Source organism: Heliangelus exortis, chromosome 13 (genome assembly GCF_036169615.1).
Source record: "Heliangelus exortis chromosome 13, bHelExo1.hap1, whole genome shotgun sequence".
NCBI classification, from domain to species: Eukaryota; Metazoa; Chordata; class Aves; order Apodiformes; family Trochilidae; genus Heliangelus; species Heliangelus exortis.
Window position 1 is genome coordinate 4,103,231 of NC_092434.1, and position 17,038 is coordinate 4,120,268.

General features: G+C 39.6%; 1 long non-coding RNA gene across 2 annotated transcripts in view; it reads left to right on the forward strand.

Annotated features, from left to right (window-relative positions):
* The window catches only part of LOC139801967 (uncharacterized), a 164,048-nt gene extending 149,172 nt beyond the window's left edge, over positions 1 to 14,876 (forward strand). For both annotated transcript variants that reach the window (XR_011728435.1, XR_011728436.1), the window contains exons 4-5: positions 3,829 to 3,953; positions 14,733 to 14,876. This is a non-coding gene — a long non-coding RNA (uncharacterized lncRNA). The remainder of the gene's footprint in view (positions 1 to 3,828; positions 3,954 to 14,732) is intronic.
* The last annotated feature ends 2,162 nt before the right edge of the window (positions 14,877 to 17,038 follow it).

Here is a 17,038-nt window from a genome sequence, read left to right on the forward strand (position 1 = left end):
AAATTTTGGCAAAGGAAGTGTAACTTCTGTATCTCTCTCTCAATCTAGTTTGGTTCAGTTGAACCACAGACTCCTTGTTTTTGACACTTAGTCAGCCTCAGCTCTATCCACTGGTCTTCCTCCTTCCCTGCTAGTCATCAGATGTCATCTTTGTAGGCAATTAGACCAACACTTGTCTTTGGTGATGATTATTATCCCTCCTGCTGCACTCACCACCTCTGCAGATGATTTGCAGCAACAGATCACACCAGTGCTCTGCAGTTCACGTCAGGGTAAGTTGTGCAGATTTAACCTCTTGTCTTCTGTGGCAGTTCAAGAAGAGTGGTGTGGTGGTAGTTGTTTGGAGCACTTTTCCTAAGAGCCTGGGCCAAAGCCAACAACTCAATTCATGTTATTGGCTGAGCAACAAAAATGCCACTGATGTTGATCTTTTTCACCAAGTCATAGCCTCTGTCCCTCTGCCCCCAGGCTGTCCAGACCAGCCTTTTAAAGACCAATTTTATCTGCATTTTGGTTGCTAAAATTGTTTGGAATTTTGTTCTTTCTGCTCTGTGGTCTCAGAGAAGCAAATTCTTCACTATTTTTGTTTTCTCATCAGCCAAAGGTGCCACTCTGTGCTGGAGTGCTAACAAGGCTGTCTTTAAACGAAGAAACCCTGCCTTTTCCTCCTTGCATTTGTACAAGTTAAACATGACTCCTTGCTTCTGTCATTCATCCTATTAAGAAAACCCCAGGCTGCCAAGTGCAACCTCATTTGCCAGTTTCCAGGGGATGGCAAGCATTTCTACCTGAATCATAGCCCCTGAAGGAAGGGCCTTATCTGATGTGGTACACCAGGCTTAATGGGCTGGAATATGCAGCTGCATCACCTTGGGTAAGAACTTCAACAGAGCCTCTTATAAATAGCCTGCCTGATGTTACATGCATTGTGCCCAAGGACACAGGTGTTTATATTTACCAGCTTAGTATTTAACTGCTTCAAGTGGTTCTTTGGAGGTGGAAGATCTGATTGAGCAATATTCTAAACTGGTTTGATTCGGTTTGGCATTCCAGCTCTTCAACAAGAATTTGGATCAAATGGAGTTTGAGCAGTTGCCACCATCTCTAAGCCTTCCTTGTAGGATGGAGATGCATTAATGTGTTGGTGATGCAAGAGTGCCAGAGAAGGAGGACTTTCTTCACTTGTAGCCATTACTGCTGAACAAGTTGTTCTGATGATTTACCCAGAAAGCCCTAAGTGTCTTTATAAATGTAAAATTTCCTTTTTTTTTTTTATCCTTGAGCAGATGGAAGACTTGGATAGAAAGGAATAAAAACATAATTTGCCAGAGCCCTCAATTAATCATAATCAAGTTTCTGCATGTTATACTCTACAAGGATAACAACAGTGAAACACAGGCAGAAAAGGATGCTTTCCTCAGGCAATTCTGAAGACATAAAAGCAATAAAGCAGCATACTTCAAAATAATGTGGAGATATATGACTGCACTAAATAAAAATGTTTCTTTAACGTACTGTAAAAATGAAGATGTTTAGTTAGATTTATCATTCTTGTTACAAACATAAATTCATCCCCTGGACTATGCCATTGGCTCTGAAAATGTCCAAGGATTAGTTAGGGCCCAGGATTTTCTGTCATTACTTAAATGGTTCATTTTTTAGGAGCTAACTAGGTTATTCCTTCTTTTTACTCAAGCATAATAAATGGGACACCTTGATCCCACAGATACAGATTTTTGACTTTTGCACGATCTTTAATCTATCTTCTTATAGGGGAATGGTTTGCTTATTAAATACATTTTTTAAAACTAATTTTGCAAATAGCAACACATGTTAATTGAAAGCAAACCCACTCCCCAAATCCTCACTTTGATTGACTTGGGAACATTCAAACGCAGTGAGATTCATTTTTGCAGCCTCATTCAACCCTGGTGATGAGCAAATGAAACTATTGTTTTATTTGTAAGAGGAGATTATCCCTCGAAGGCAGATGGAAGGATTCTGCCTACAGAACCCCATTTGCAGGCACAAAGAGTGCTTAGTCAGTTTTTGGCAGTGATAGTGAAGCTATTCCTTTTGGGTATGAGTTCAGTGATGTTCAGTGCTGGAGGTTCCCAGGTCAGGAAGGGCCTTGAAAATTACACACAGAGCTTCATTAATTGTCTCAAAAAAGAAGCAGCAAATATCAGGCCCTTAAAGTGTGTGTGCACAGAATGGCCACTGATTTCTGGAGGGCTGATGCCATGGCCTGGGGAGGCAATCACAGGTTTTTCCATTAGTTTCAGTAGCTCTGTTCAAAGCACCAAAACCTTTGCAGGACCAGGCTCTGTTAGCTGCTATCTAACTATGTAATTATCTATATGCATGTATACACATACACACATACATATAATCCTAATTTGGTGTGTTAAAAGTGTAGCAGCTATTGTTTTAACTCAAATTGAAGACCAATATGGTGATGCCAAAGACAGGATCTTCAAGAGGAAGAAATAGGACTGCAGCTGTGTGTTCTTGAAGGTTTTTTTTTTTTTTTGTCCTTTCTCCATTTGATAGAGTAGTACCTGAACATTTGTTCTGTGACTATCCATAAAGAATATCCTATGCCTTTCTTGCAAACAGCACAACCCCTTGTGATCCCTGATCACAACAAATTGATTTATTTAAATAAAAATAATGATCTTCTTTCCTTTCTACAGCCCCAGCAGCAAAATCCCATGTAACCCTGATCAGCAAATTGATATACTTATCTTCTTTTGTCCTCCTTTCTCAAACCCAAACAATACCACTCTGATCCCCAAGTAATAGAAAAATGATTTATGCAAACAAAAATAATTATCTTTCTTTGCTCTCCACCCTCTTACTGTATAATCCCAGCAGCTCCTTGTTTAACAAATTGATTTATTTAAATTAAACAATTGGTGATCTCCTTTTGACCTTTATAGAGCACCTCTGTGGCAGACTTCTACCACCACCACCACCTTACCCATATGGTTAAAAAGATGTATTTTAAAATACAGGAGCACTTCTATCTAACCTTGATATTTTGTGATTACTTTAAGTACATGGAAATTCTCTTACTGTGCCATGAAATTAGGACACATCTTCTCTGAAAAAAACAATAGAAATCAGACAGACCCCAGAAAGAGCTGATGGATGAGCTCAAAGGGTTTCAACCCTTACATTTTAAGGGGCTGTCAGACCACAACTTTTAACATAAGGACTCTGGTCTGTCACTGGCAAAACTTTCATAGGCAAGAGGAGAGGCAGGGTTCTGCTTAAGAACCATTGGTGAGGTCTTTTTGTAAAAACACTCCAGGTTAGATAGTCCTGAAGGTATATAAATCCATAGCAATGTATAGGTATGTGTGTATTTTTTACTGTGCTGCTTTGCTTTAAGATAGTATTTTCTGTGCTGTCCAACCAGTGTCTGTTTTGTGCAGCTGCTACTTAAACAGTCATTTTGGCATTATAGAGAATTACATAATTATATGTGCAATAAGCAAAAGTGCAAATGGTCCCACTTAACACCTAATCATAGGATATCTGTTGTGAAATGCTGGCAGAGGAGCCAATAGATATGACTGTACTTTGCTGTTAGCTCTGGTTCTTTGGAGGCGAGTATGGACTGCAGCTGGAATTTGGCATGGATGGAAGAGGGATTAAGTGATAGTGGGAACTGGAGTTTACTGTACACAAAAACATCTTTTTCTCGACCAGTTTCTGTGGTGGGTAATGCTCTGAGAAGGACACTGGTGTTAACCAGTTTTCCAGTTTGAAATCCTCTTTTTTTTGCCGTTCCTTCACACTGTGTACCTACTTTGGTTTCAGACCCACTTGAGTTCTCTGGCAGAAGACAGTGATGTGGCATGAATGGTAGCACAAGGCTTTTGCTATTATGTTAAATAATTGATTCTCCTTCGTGTATTGTGACTCCCCAAAGATTGCAAAGAGAGGTAAGAATGGTTGTACAGCATAGAAAACATCAGTGCATTCCAAAGCCAGAAGGTTGTCACTCCCTCAAATTGCTCCCCTTCAAGGTCTAGCACTCTTTGTGACTCTCTGGAAATGCATGGGAAAGTCATTAGGAGAGATTGTTTTCATTAAGAAATCATTTTCTTCTTTCTTTTTCAGTAATTTAAGTGGGGTTTGTAATGCTGAATAATGAATCCCCGTGTGAAAAATCTGGTCATGGCCATTTATATGATTGCCACAAACTCTCTGTTGGCAATCCTAATAAAAGGGGAGAACACTGCAAAAACTGGTCAGGAAATTGCAGAGTAGAAATACAGAGATCTCTGAAGCTTCTACAGTCCAACCACCAACCCCACCCCCCTTTTTTTCTGTTTTAAATATATTTTGTTATTCTAAAAGCCAAATAATTGAGGGTTTTGCATCTGACCACCTTTGGAGGTTTAATCTGAAAATATACTTGTATAATAATTGTTTCAGAAATTTTGATGTCATGGAGCTTTATGCTCTGCTCCTGGCCTTGCATTACCTTTACTCCTGCTTTGCAGAGTAAAAGTGAGGTGTGACTCAGATTAAAAGATTGTACAAAAATGCTCCCGTGAAAAAATTAATAATCTCCTTCTGAAATTATACATGGAAGATTATAATCAAAAATATAATAAAAAAATATAATCTTTCAAAAATTTAGCCCTCTCTTTCGGCTTGCCAGAGAGGCAAGTATTTCTGCAGATGGTTTGGAATTAGTAGAACATGAAATAATGTCAATGGTACTGGTAAGAGGATTAAACAGCAGTTCTGATGTTATTGAACAGTTTGCAGAGACCATGTTAAGCTGCCACATCTGTCCACAGGTCAGCCCTGCAGTTCCTCTGCTAAGCAAACACAGATGTGGAGCTCCCTTTCGTGGTCATTTCATGCTTTTGACATATGTTAGACTCTTGGGACTCAGCAGCATATTTACAGCCTGTACATTAAAGAATCATTTCTTTAGATGGTTAGTGGACAACATTGTCTAATTCTCTAGTAAAAGGCAAGAGCAGGAACTCAGGCCACTGAGGGTGGACTCCAGAGCAAGGCAAATATGTAAGTGGAAAATGAAGCTGCTAGAAAGTTACACTGGGGGCTTTTTCAGTTGCTGACAAAACTCCTTAAGAGTAAAGTTGGTTTACTTTTTTTTTTTTTTTTTTTTTTTTAATCTCTTTTTATTTGGGCTGTGGGGTGGTGATCTTCACTGTATTTCGCTAAAGCTGCCTATGAAGTCTCAGTGGTTGAATTTCACAAGATGAGAGGAGTTCAGCTCATGTCAGCACTGCCAGGCCTCTGAGCTTGTTCAAAGTATGTGCAAATCTGCTGGGACTACAGATTGGCCAGAAGAAATTGAGGGAACAGTCTGTGTTAACAATATTGCTGTTCCTTTTCTATTCCAACAGAAACTTTGGCAGTTATTTAGCATTTTCCTTAGTTTTTTTGTTTGAAACCAGGAGTCAGAATTGAAGAAATAAAAAAAACCACCATGTAATAAGCAGGCTTCTTTTTATACACACATAATGAATATTCTAATGAGTGTGTAGTGAGGACACGGTGGGACAGATTCTTCTTGTTTCTCCAGTAGTTTTACCTGGCTCAATCCTGAAAAATTCTGCAGTTTTCTGATCAAGATACAAATACAGATAAGCTAAGTGTCAAGGTCAAGTTCTGAATGTAAAGATTATTGACAAAGAATTCTTCTAGAAAGGAGAAGATAAACCAATTGATCAATTACAGAGCCTTTGGTCAGTAGTTGTTTAATATGATGAAAATTTCAAGTGAAATTTCCAGCATGCAACTGCTCTGTGTGTACCCTCTTCCTGCAAGATAGACATAATAAAAATAAACATGCAACCAGAGTGTGGCAATGAATTGCATTCAGCCTCAGAAGTGCTTTAGCATGTCTCTGAGAGTGGCTGCCTGCTCCAGTGATGGATTTTAACTTAGCTTGGGATCCCACAGGCATGGGAAGGTATTTATGTCATGTTCTGATTGCTCAGACACTTGGAACAAATGGACAGTCAGTGCTAACAGAAATCAGAGTATCACTGCCTCCCACTTTATTTCATTTATTTCTATTTAGTGAGTGCTGGAATATTACAAACCACCAAGCAGGACTGTATCTGGGAGATAGTTTCCAAAGCTTATTTACACTAGCTCTAACTCACAGTGGGTAATGGTATATATTCCATAAGTAGTTCCATTGATTTCAGGGGGTCCATTAGAGGGAGATTCCATTCCTTGTATAGCTCTGTGTATCTCGATTTAGTCCCATTCTTGAAATGAAGAAAGAGCTCCTTTCCTGCTGTGTTATTAAATGCATAAACAGTTTGGAAAAAGCCCTACCCCTAGTCCTCAACAAAAAGCTGATAACAGTGCAGAAATAGTGACAAGGCTGGTGGGATGGTGGTGTGCAGTATTTCATTGCTTTGCAGGAAATGGTGTTGCATGGTCTTCAGTTGGTACAGGTACAGATGGATGTGCATTCCATGGGCTGTTTTCAGGTCTGTACTTAGATGATTCTGAAACGCTAAAGAGAAAAGAAAAAGCTGAGATTCACATCAGTAGCAAAGAACATCAGGTGATGTTGATTTAAAGAAAGCATTAATCAGTCCAGATTTGCTTGGAACCAGGCCCAGTTTCACTCAACAGTTTGGTGAACCTTACTAAATCTTCCTCTGAATCTGGTCTGTGTTTTGGCTTTGTAACGTGATCTGAAATGATCTGAGTTTCATGTGGCTTTGCTGTGCACGTTTTGGAACACTTGGTGGGTTGAATCCAGGGAAACACAGAGATGCTGTAGTTTGCATGGTGCAGTCAGCTAAGCAGCATTTCCCTCCTACTGACACACCCTGGTCACTATTCTTGTGTCTAGAGTAGTTTGTATTTCAGAGCCAAGAGACAGTCTTCAAATTGCATCCTCAGGAACTGTATCACGAGTTTTGGACTGTTAGTTTCTTTTTCCCTGTTTCTGGTAAATGTCAGAATTTTTACTGTGTAAGCAGGTACTGGAGCTGTGATGAGGTTGTTAGGTTTCTTGAGGTATAATGGATTGAAGCAGTCATGCAGTGCTAGAAAAATTAGGATTTTGAGTCTGTGGGTGAATAACGTGTTTTGGCTTCGTTTGGTTTGTGTCTGAATTCATCAGTAGGTCTACTCCTCCTCTACACCTGAATATCAACTATTTAAGATCCATTTACCCCAATCACATAAAAAATATGATGAGGTGACATTTTTTTGTTTGTTTTATTTCTAGTCCAAACTAGATCCCGGAGCAATAAAGATGTGAGACATTCAACACAAGAAACAAAATCTGATTCATCAGAGGACACCAAATGTTTCATTCCATTTCACAGAGAGAAACAGAATAATTTTGCTGGAGTTGGGGTTTTGGAGAGAAAGGCTGGTGGGAGGAGCGATTTATTTTTTTACACTGATTTACTGCCTCATAACTGAGACACATTTCTAGATCAGTGTTATGACAGATAGCTTAGAGAAAAGGAGAAGGGTTCAGGGCAGATGATCAGTCAGTGAGTGTAGCTTAATGGCCTGGCATATATACAAGGTCAGACTAGATAATTTGTCTGCCTCTCTGCCTTAAACTTGAGGAATCTTCGAAGAAGGAAAACATCAGAGTCTGCAAAGGTAGTAAATTAGAAAAAAATGTTACAGGCTGGAGTGCCCTTTAATACCTCCAAAGTCCTGCTCCTTCTAACCCATCAAACAGACTGGTACAGCCACAAATTGAGTAGCCCTGTCAGTCCATTCAGAAGTACAGCAGGAAGGAAGAACAGTTTGCCAGAATATTCCACAGATGTAGGAATCTCAGATATGACTGGAAAATGGCAGCTGGAAACTTTGCAAATAGAAAATTTGTCTTAAAACAGTGTATTAGCCAATGCAAAAGCAATATGTGGTGGATATTGGTGGATGAAAATCATGATATTAGGATTTAGGAAGTGAGAAGTTAGGTGGGAATATTCAAACATCTTTATTCTCTTCTAGAAAAGCTGTGTTTGCACCTGCTTGTATCTTCTCATTTTTCCACTAAGGTTGTCTCATTTATTTAACTTGACACACAGAGCACCCCTCAGAGGTCTTTGAAATTCAAACCAGCATTGGAAGTGACAGCCCAGATAATGTAGGTAATCATATCGGACCTTGTGGGACTGCACTGACTAGTTTTTAATTGATAATTCCAAGTTTCTGTAATAAATTTATTTCTTAATTATATGTGCCATGCCATACATGGTCGCTAATGATTACCACTAGTTTAAGTTTGCAGCCTACATGATACTCCTACCATATAATCATGATTTTCCTCCCAAATCAAGCTTTTCTGAGAAAGAAAATGAACAAAACACATTAAATCGATTTCCTTCCAAATAAAAGAAGGTAAATTTAAGGTACTAAATTAGGTGAGTGATTTTAATTAGCTGATCATTTCAGGAAGATCATAAAACATTTAAATAACGCTGAAGTTATGTATATTTAAGCAGTTTTATGGAGAATTAAAGTCTTAAATGGTAAATTTAAAATGTAAATACAAAAGTAGATGGAGGAATGTTAATTGCTTTTCTTAAGTTTTTCACTTGGTGTGGGATGTTATGAGAGGTATCAGGAATTACATTCATAGTAATAATGTGCCCAATCCAAAGCTTATTAAATTCCTTGGAATTTTTCCATGTATTTTAGCAGTCATTGTATGAAAATAACAAATTCTTTTGAACGTCTAATTTCCAGTACTGTAGAAGTAACTTATATGCCAAAATTATATATGTGATGTCCATATTCTAAAATAACTAAATTTATAGTTTGAGCTACCTTTTAGGAGCCAAGATATTTAAACTGACCTGAAGAACCCTCCCAGCTCGCTTTTAAGCAAATAAAATTCTGTTTGCAGTAACAGACATTTTACACCATCAGAGAAGTTCACATAACAAGAACTTACATAGTAGGAGAAGCTATGATTGGACAACAAACTGTCAATAAACTGGATTATATTACTAAGAATTCTCACCTGTACATAGCTCACTAATACTGTTCTATTATTTTTCATTCAAATAGGTCAAATTAAAGCTTAATTTTACAGTTTGATCATAATCAAATGCACAGTGTTTGAAACTAATGAAATTAAAATCAGGGGTAGTAAGGCTGAGAAGTCAGGATTGTAAACCACTTAGAAATTAATATCCTATAAGAAGAAGGAGCAGAGAAAACGAACCTCAGTAAAGGTTTCCTTGCCTCATTGAAATGATTTTGTCTTCTGGGAGAGCCTGGAAGAACCACGGTCACATCTCTTCCAGTGTTAGTGTTGGGACCTAGGTGGCAGTGGCAGCTTTCCATTTTACTCCATGTGAATAAAGAAACCACGTTGCAGGGGCAACTGTTCCACCAGCAGTCAAAAAGCAGCGGGATTGCCATCATCTGGGTGTCTGTGTGACTGGATTGTTGTAACTGGTTTGTGCAAGGGATGGTTCAAGGCACTGGTAGTTCCTGAGGGACAAGGGAAAAATCAAGAAGACACATTTTGTTTTCTCCTGAAAAGATTCACCCCTGCCCCTGGAACGATTTATTTCAAAATTAAGTATTAGATTAGAAGGTGCAGTGTTTGTTTTTGTTTGGTCAGTAGTGAAAGATGTTCCATTGCTTTTTAAAGAGTGCAGATGAGTGTGCCTGTTCCACCAGCACCCAACCCGGGCTGAGGTGAAGCGTTGCCCCCACCTGTGTTTCAGCGCCTGCCGGAGGCGATGCTCGACCTCAAAGGCTGTGGAGAGCCACCAGAGCTTTTCTGGGACAGGGATGTGGGTCCTTGGTGGTAGTTGAGAAGCCACCCTGTCAGAAGTGCTACGTGAGGGAAGGGGTGAAGCCAGTGCAAACCTGGTCTTTTGTTTTTCTTCAAAGTGTATCAGAGCCACATCACGCGAGACACGCAAGCTGGGGTGTTGCTGCGCCTGTTCCTTCAGCTGTTGGCTGGGGATATTATTATGCTCTTGTCTTGGATGCTGAGGGGGTTAATTAATTACGTGTATGAAACCCTTTGAGAGTCTCAGATGAAAGGTGGCTTTAGAATTGTTAGGTGTTATTACAAGAAAAAAGAATGATTTTATTGCTTCATGTTAATGGTTAACATCTGCACCACAAAACCTGCTTGATCGCATAAAGATTCTGCTAAGCATTTAATCCTAATTTGCAGGCTGATGCATATTCATTTTATTTAGAAGATTAATTTAGTCATCAAAGGTTAATCTGCCTCGGGTTTGTAATTAGGCAGAGCAGTGACTTGGCGTCTCCGGGCTCACCCAGGTTGCACTGGGGTTTCTGAGTGGGCAGGACTGTAACTGTCACCACTTTTCACTTTTAACTGGTGCTCAGAGAAGCCTTAATTTTTGGCGAAGGTAAATGGTGAGTGGTAAAAGCCTTGACTAGTTCAGAGATTAAAACTAAAGAGAGAAGCAAGAGCAGATGACCAGCCCACATAGTAAATCTCAGAATGCTGATTTTATTCTTCCCCGGCAGGTTTACTCAATGAGATATCAGGGGCTTAAGCATTTAAATATTTTTTTATATGGAAATAAAAAAATTAATAATAGATTTCACAAAGCTTTGCTGTATGAATCCTGTACCCCTTTCAAAGTTACTGCTTAGCAGTATGCAGAGTTTCTGTAATGCAAAATTGTGAGGCTTTCTGCTGAAAATAACAGCTTTTGACTTTTAGCTGATGTTAGGAGACACACTGTGAGAAGGTTATACAGTATGACCTGTAGCTGCTTGTCCCCCTGAAAATTAAGCCTTTTGTGCTCCAGGTTGGCTCCTTTAATCAAAAGTCACTACAGAAAATGTGGTCCTTGTGGAGAACAGAAATAATGTTACCTTTGCAGGTACACCAGAAGGCATCTTTAATTACTGTTTGTAAAGCTGGCAGTTCCTTAAGTGTGAAGGATTATTAGTGGCATAGTGCTGTCTTTTGAAGTAAGGAAGAACAGTTGCTGCTACCTTGTCATGTCCTCACCTTTTCCCAGTAGCAAAGCAGTGGGGGAAGGTGATATCAGAGGGTGTGTGCTGCAGGCTGCTCAGCTCTGGTGACGTTCTTGGACACCCAGGTGGCTCCAGACACAAATTGTCCCTGGGATACCGGTGGGACACAGGATGTGCTCAGCATCTCTGTACTGCTCTGCCTGTCAGTGGTGTCAGGGGAGTTGGGGCTCCCAAAGGGCACCTGGGGGATGGGGGAGATGCAGCTCATGCTGGATGGCACGTGGGAAGTTCAGATAGGACTGGGAAATGGGAAGTGAAAACTTTGCAAATGGAAAATTTGTCTTAAACCAGTGTTTTACCCAAGGAGAAATCATACGTGCTGTGATGTAAGTTCTGTAGATGAAAACCATGATAGTAGGATTTAGGAAGTTGGCCAACGTTTTGCATTTTAGTGCAGTTTGGCTTTGGTTGAGTTCAGAATCCAAATTCCAGGGGTGGTTTGCCTTTCCCTTCCTCCCCGCACAGTTCTCACATCTCTCTTATGGTTTGCCAGTTTTCCCCTCATCTTTCTGGTGCAGAACCTCAGCAGCATCCATGAAGGGATTTTGGAGACTGTAAACTGTTCTTAATTGACAACAGCCCCAAATCGAGTTAAGTGCCAGCCTGACTAGTGGAATTTAAACAAAACTCTTTTATTAAAGCATTGTATTTTAGTGATTATGAAGAACAAGTGGCCTAACTTGAAGAAACTTTTAACACAGCAGTAGCTGATAAGTTAATTTTAGATGAATGGTTGCATCTATGCCTTCTTTGCTTTCATCTTTTACTTGATCTAATGACTGTTTACTGATTTTCATTTGGACTTGAGGTGAACTTCTAATTCACTTGCTAATAAACTCAGATTGGTTGAGGGCAGTTACTAAAATCAGATTTGCTATTTCCAGTTTAAAAGGCTGGAGATGTTTTCTTGGTACTTTGAAGGAAGTTAGGAGTGTTCTGGGCTGATGATTTGCAAAGATGGGAGTTGTTTGCAGGGTGACCATTACTTGTCAACTATATGCACTTGTCACTTTTTTTTTTTAAGATGAAGATAACCAGCCATGGAGTAGGAATATTTGATAGCAGTTCATTACAGCTGGGGGAAAAACCCAACCCAAGCAAGAATAAGCAGCTACTGAAAACCATGTTAGTTACTGTTCAAACCTTTCCCTCCTAACCAAGACACAGAGTGGAATTAAACACACACCTTTGCCACGGATTTTTAGACTGTTTCTGCTGTCTTAGTTGTCTCCTCAGCTTGAACCTTTAGTGTCTTCCCTTGCATCTTAATCTTGAGCTGATTTGTATGAACAGTGGGTAGGTAGAGCTAACATGAGCTTCATCTGTCCTCCCTGCTGCCATATCATTGACTTCAGGGAGCTTCCAGAGGAATGAGTCTGGCCCACAAGAGAATGTGAACTGTCAAGAAGACAAACCTCTTTCTCATTCAATTGAACTGTTTGTGGGAAAGAATGCCCTAAATATTTAGCAGGTTGTGTAATTTGAGAGGCAGAGCAGGTTTTTTTATTTTATTTTTCCTCTCTACCTTTCCATTTTCTTTATTAAAAAGAGGAAAACCTTGCCTTAGGCCCACTGTGCTTATGATGGGGAAAAAATAGCTGCCAGAACTCCATTATTGCTCAGGCCTGTATAGATTGTTATTGCTCTTGTATTTGTAACAGCAAAAGGTGACGATGCCTCTTACAAAAAAATTTGTTTGCAGAAAAATACCCTCTTCCCTGCATCTTTTCCAAACCCAACACAGTGCCTAAAGAACCCAGGAAGGTTTATGGACAAATGCACAGTAGCTGGGCATTGCAGTGATGAACCTGAGTGATGCAGCTCTTGGAATCAGAAGGAAGCAGCTATATTTTAAGCCAGTTCAGCTGTTCCTCTCTTGCCCTATTTGGGAGTCAGTGCAGCCATACAGAGAGCATCAGTCAAATCTGCTACAGCCCACCCTGCTTTCTGGTGGACAGAAGATCTAATGTGGAACGCTAGGGCTGCAAACTTCAGACATGCCCACTAAGATCCCCTAATTCAGCACTTCCTAAAGGCAGCCAAACTGATTGCTTGCCTCAACCACCAACAGAATCTTGCCCCTTCCTATTCCGGCTGCAGGGAGCTGCACTGAGTCAGCTTTGGGTGGAGGGGGCAGATCCTCCACCCAGATTGCCAGCTCAAGCTTGCCACTGGTTTATCTTCTGGTCTTAGGCAATGTGTTAAGTTCTGCTTCTGGAAGACCTCAGGGTTGAACTCTTAATGCCAAAGCACAGCCCATCACCATTAGAAAGGAATGGCTGACTCTTGCCTGTTGAAGTCATGTATGTCCTAGGACCCTGAAGCTCATGTCTGTGTGTTAACCAAAGTGTTGTACATTTGATACAAAGAACAGGCATGGCACAACAGTCAGGAATGATACTGTATGGGAATATCAGTGGGGCCATTCAGATATGTGTGCAATGGCAAGTTTCCAGTCTAAAGTATATATATAATAGTTCACATTTATGCACCGTTGAATTTGCATAGCACTGTCCATAAAGATCAACATTTTAAGGCTTTTAGGGCATTCTTAGCCTTCCTCCCTCGTGCAGGATGATTCTGAATCAAATTCTTGTAGACTAGGCTAATGTAGGCTGTGGGTTTCAGGTAGGTATGGCAGCTCCAGGGAGAGGTTGGTGGTGACTTCAAAGGATGAGAAGTCAGCACCTCCTTGGGCTGCCAAGGCTCCTGCGTAAGCTCCTGCTCTTTCCCAGCAGAAAGGACTGAGCTTTCTGCTGTCCCCTTCCCTAAGGGGGAGTTGTCTTTATCACTGTTACCCTGTGGGCACAGGAAGTGATATTATATAAGAAATCATTTTGCAACCCTATTTCTACTTATCATTGCCACTCCTACCATAATAACAGACAGATGCGATACACACGATTCATATTTCTATTTTTTCTGCTGCAGTTTGCATGTGTTTTCCATTTAATTACAGTATATGAATTTCATATCTCTTATTTTTTTCCCTTCTCACATTCAAAGTTGAATTTGATATCTGTGATATATAGATAGTCCTGTAGTAAGTTGTTTGATGCACTTTACACTCTTAGATCTGAGTATCTGCAGATCTCTTAAGATTTCAGAATATTTTCCAGTTTTGTTCCTGATGCAATGTTATCTGGGACACTGTTGCAATTTCTACAAGAGACAGAAGAGTTGCATGGGCACTGAAAGAGACTTTACTTAACAAAAGTACACCACAAAAACCTATTGTAACAATTTATAGTTTTTTGAGAACTCTTTGCACCATTATATCTCAAAACAAATTGCAAATTACTTTGTAGAGGGAGAAAACTGAGGTGTGATGTTATGAGATGACCAAGATACCAACAGAGTGGTGACAGTGCTGAAATAGAAGCCAGATTTTTGTGACTGATCTACTCAATGGGAAGCATGTCTCAGAGTATGTTATGGGTGAAGAACTTGTGGTGTGCTGCTTGTTGCATTTTTGCTTTACCACCATATATTACCAGTTTGAATTGAGCACATTGTAAAACTTGAGAAAGGAGATTTCAGTTCAAGTTTTACATCAAAGAGGACAGCTAAAATAGGGAGGAGCAGGATTTTCTGAAAGCCTTTACCAAATATTTGTTCATACTGTATTTTAAAGTGAATTATTAGAAATCTTACTAACAGTGGGCTCTGCCTCCTCTGTTACTTTCCATATGTTTCAGAAAGGGATGAATTATGCTGCCACTTACCAAGAATTAAACAAAAAAAAAGCATAAGAGCATTGATTTAATGGACATGTTTTGGATTTACACTGGGATTCTGAAAACAGAATTATCCTCTGTGGATGAGAAGTATCAGTAACTCTCTTCAGGTAATATCCAAGTCTTATTTTTTTCTAATATTTTTCTAATTGTAATGACTTCTGCAGATCAAAGTTGTGTAAATGACACATTTTTAAAGAACAGCAAATGTCTGCTTAGTTCACACATAGCCCACAAAAGTTTTGAAAGCTTGATATACTCTATTAAGTAAATAGCTGTAAATAAAACAGACAATTAAAAAGTCTTTAAATGTGAATTATGCCATCAAACTATGCTGTTTGGAAAGAGCTCTGGTGTTTGGGAAAAATTATACATGGCTTTAACAACTGTCCAAATACATATTTACACATACTTCTAGATGTACACAGAGCTATCTCCATGGCAACTCATGGGCCCAAACAAGCTTCGTTAATCATCTTTGAATACAGTATTTTCAGTAGTTTAAACACTACAATTATACAGGAGGCAGCTAATCCTAGGAAGAACTCCTGGTTTCAAGGAAGCAAAGAATATGAGGATGTCTTTGAACCTAAAGGTTAGGAAACGTAAAGTCACTTGCATTTTACTTCTGCTACAACCATTGTTAGAAAATGGTAAAATCTTGATATGGGATGTGTGAAATGTGTGAAATGTACCTGTGTGGTGAGTGGACAGATCCATAGAGGCTCTTAGTACCTGGTTGTTCAGCCAGGTGAATAAAGAGGTGTTTCTCTTGCTGAGATCTCTGAGGTCAGTTCCAGCTGGAATTTGCACTAGGGCTATCATCATTTTTTCATTATTTGTATGTCATAGGGGACCTGCAGATAGTTTGGGATTCTGGATTGCCTAGACTCAGAATATTGAGACATTCAGTGTCATAATTCCTGTTCAGTCCTTGAGGACCAGAATCTGTGGACTTCTTCTGGCTTCATTGTTTAATGTAGTTATAGTATGATACTTGAAAGGCCTAATTTCTTTAGATAAGAAATTCAGAGTAGAGACCTTACTCTCCTGTGATATTATCAAGCAATAAGCCTTGTTAAGTAAGGATTAATGCTCAAACATGATCAGGCTGGTGAAATGTCTCTTTGGCTGCAGAGGAGATCTGGCAGAGCCTCCCTCTGCCTGCCTTTGGATCATTTTCCAGACCTCATTACCATAAGGCACTGTACCTGTGAGTGGGGTGGGGGAGTGGGTATGGGCTCATCAGTTTCTACAGACAGCATCTCAGACTGAGATCTCACCTGCCTCCCAGTATCATGCCCTGCAAAAGCATCTTTTAGCTCTGAAGCAAGTTCTCTGACTCTGTATCACCTGGAAAGTTTTTCCTGATTTCACCAGCTTGTTTTACCACATGCTAGAGAGCTCCTGTGTTAAGAAGTCTTGTCTTAAGAAATCCTTTAAGTGCTTCTGTGAGAGGTGGTTGTATCTTGAACACAGTAATTCAGCCTGCTGCCCATCTCATGAGTGACTTGATCAGGCCCTATGGGGTCAAGTTAATAGAATCACATAATATCTTATAAGCCCCTTTTTTTTTTTCAGTTGTTCTATTTGTTTGCTAATTCCCATCTCCTTCCAAAACTTTCTAGGTGCTCCTCTGGCACTCTGATTTCATTATCTGACTTGTTATGAGTGAACATGGCTCTTATGGACTCCTTTATTGTTGGACAGTTGTCAATTTTACCAATTAAAATAACTTCTTTGGATAGTTATCAGAAGCTGGAGCTGAAACCGTGTTTGCAATTACTGATGACATAGCTGTTTCTATTTGTTGCTCTCTCTTTTAATTCCAAAAAGTGGTGGTTTTTTTGGCAGAAGATATGAGAAAATATGTCACTGTGTATAATTACAAAACGCTGTTCATTTCTGTGTTGTAACTGTGGGGGGTTAGTTGGTACAACACATTTGGTTCATTCTTGGCTCACTCAGCTGCATGACACACATTTAAGTGTATTATTAATTATCATGTTAATATTCATTACCATATTCCTTTCCATGGGATCACATAATTCTGCATGCCTCCAAACTGATGCTCAAGTGTATATGTGAGCATGGAAGAACACACTGAGTGGTTTCTTAGGACTTTCTGCTCACCCTTATACAAAATCACATTCCATACGTTTTCCTCCAGGAGACTTTTTTTTTTCCCCCAACAGATTTTACCCCCACCGTGATATTTCCTACAAAACAAAGTTCATCCATATGAATGGGCTTTGTACAAAAGCTGC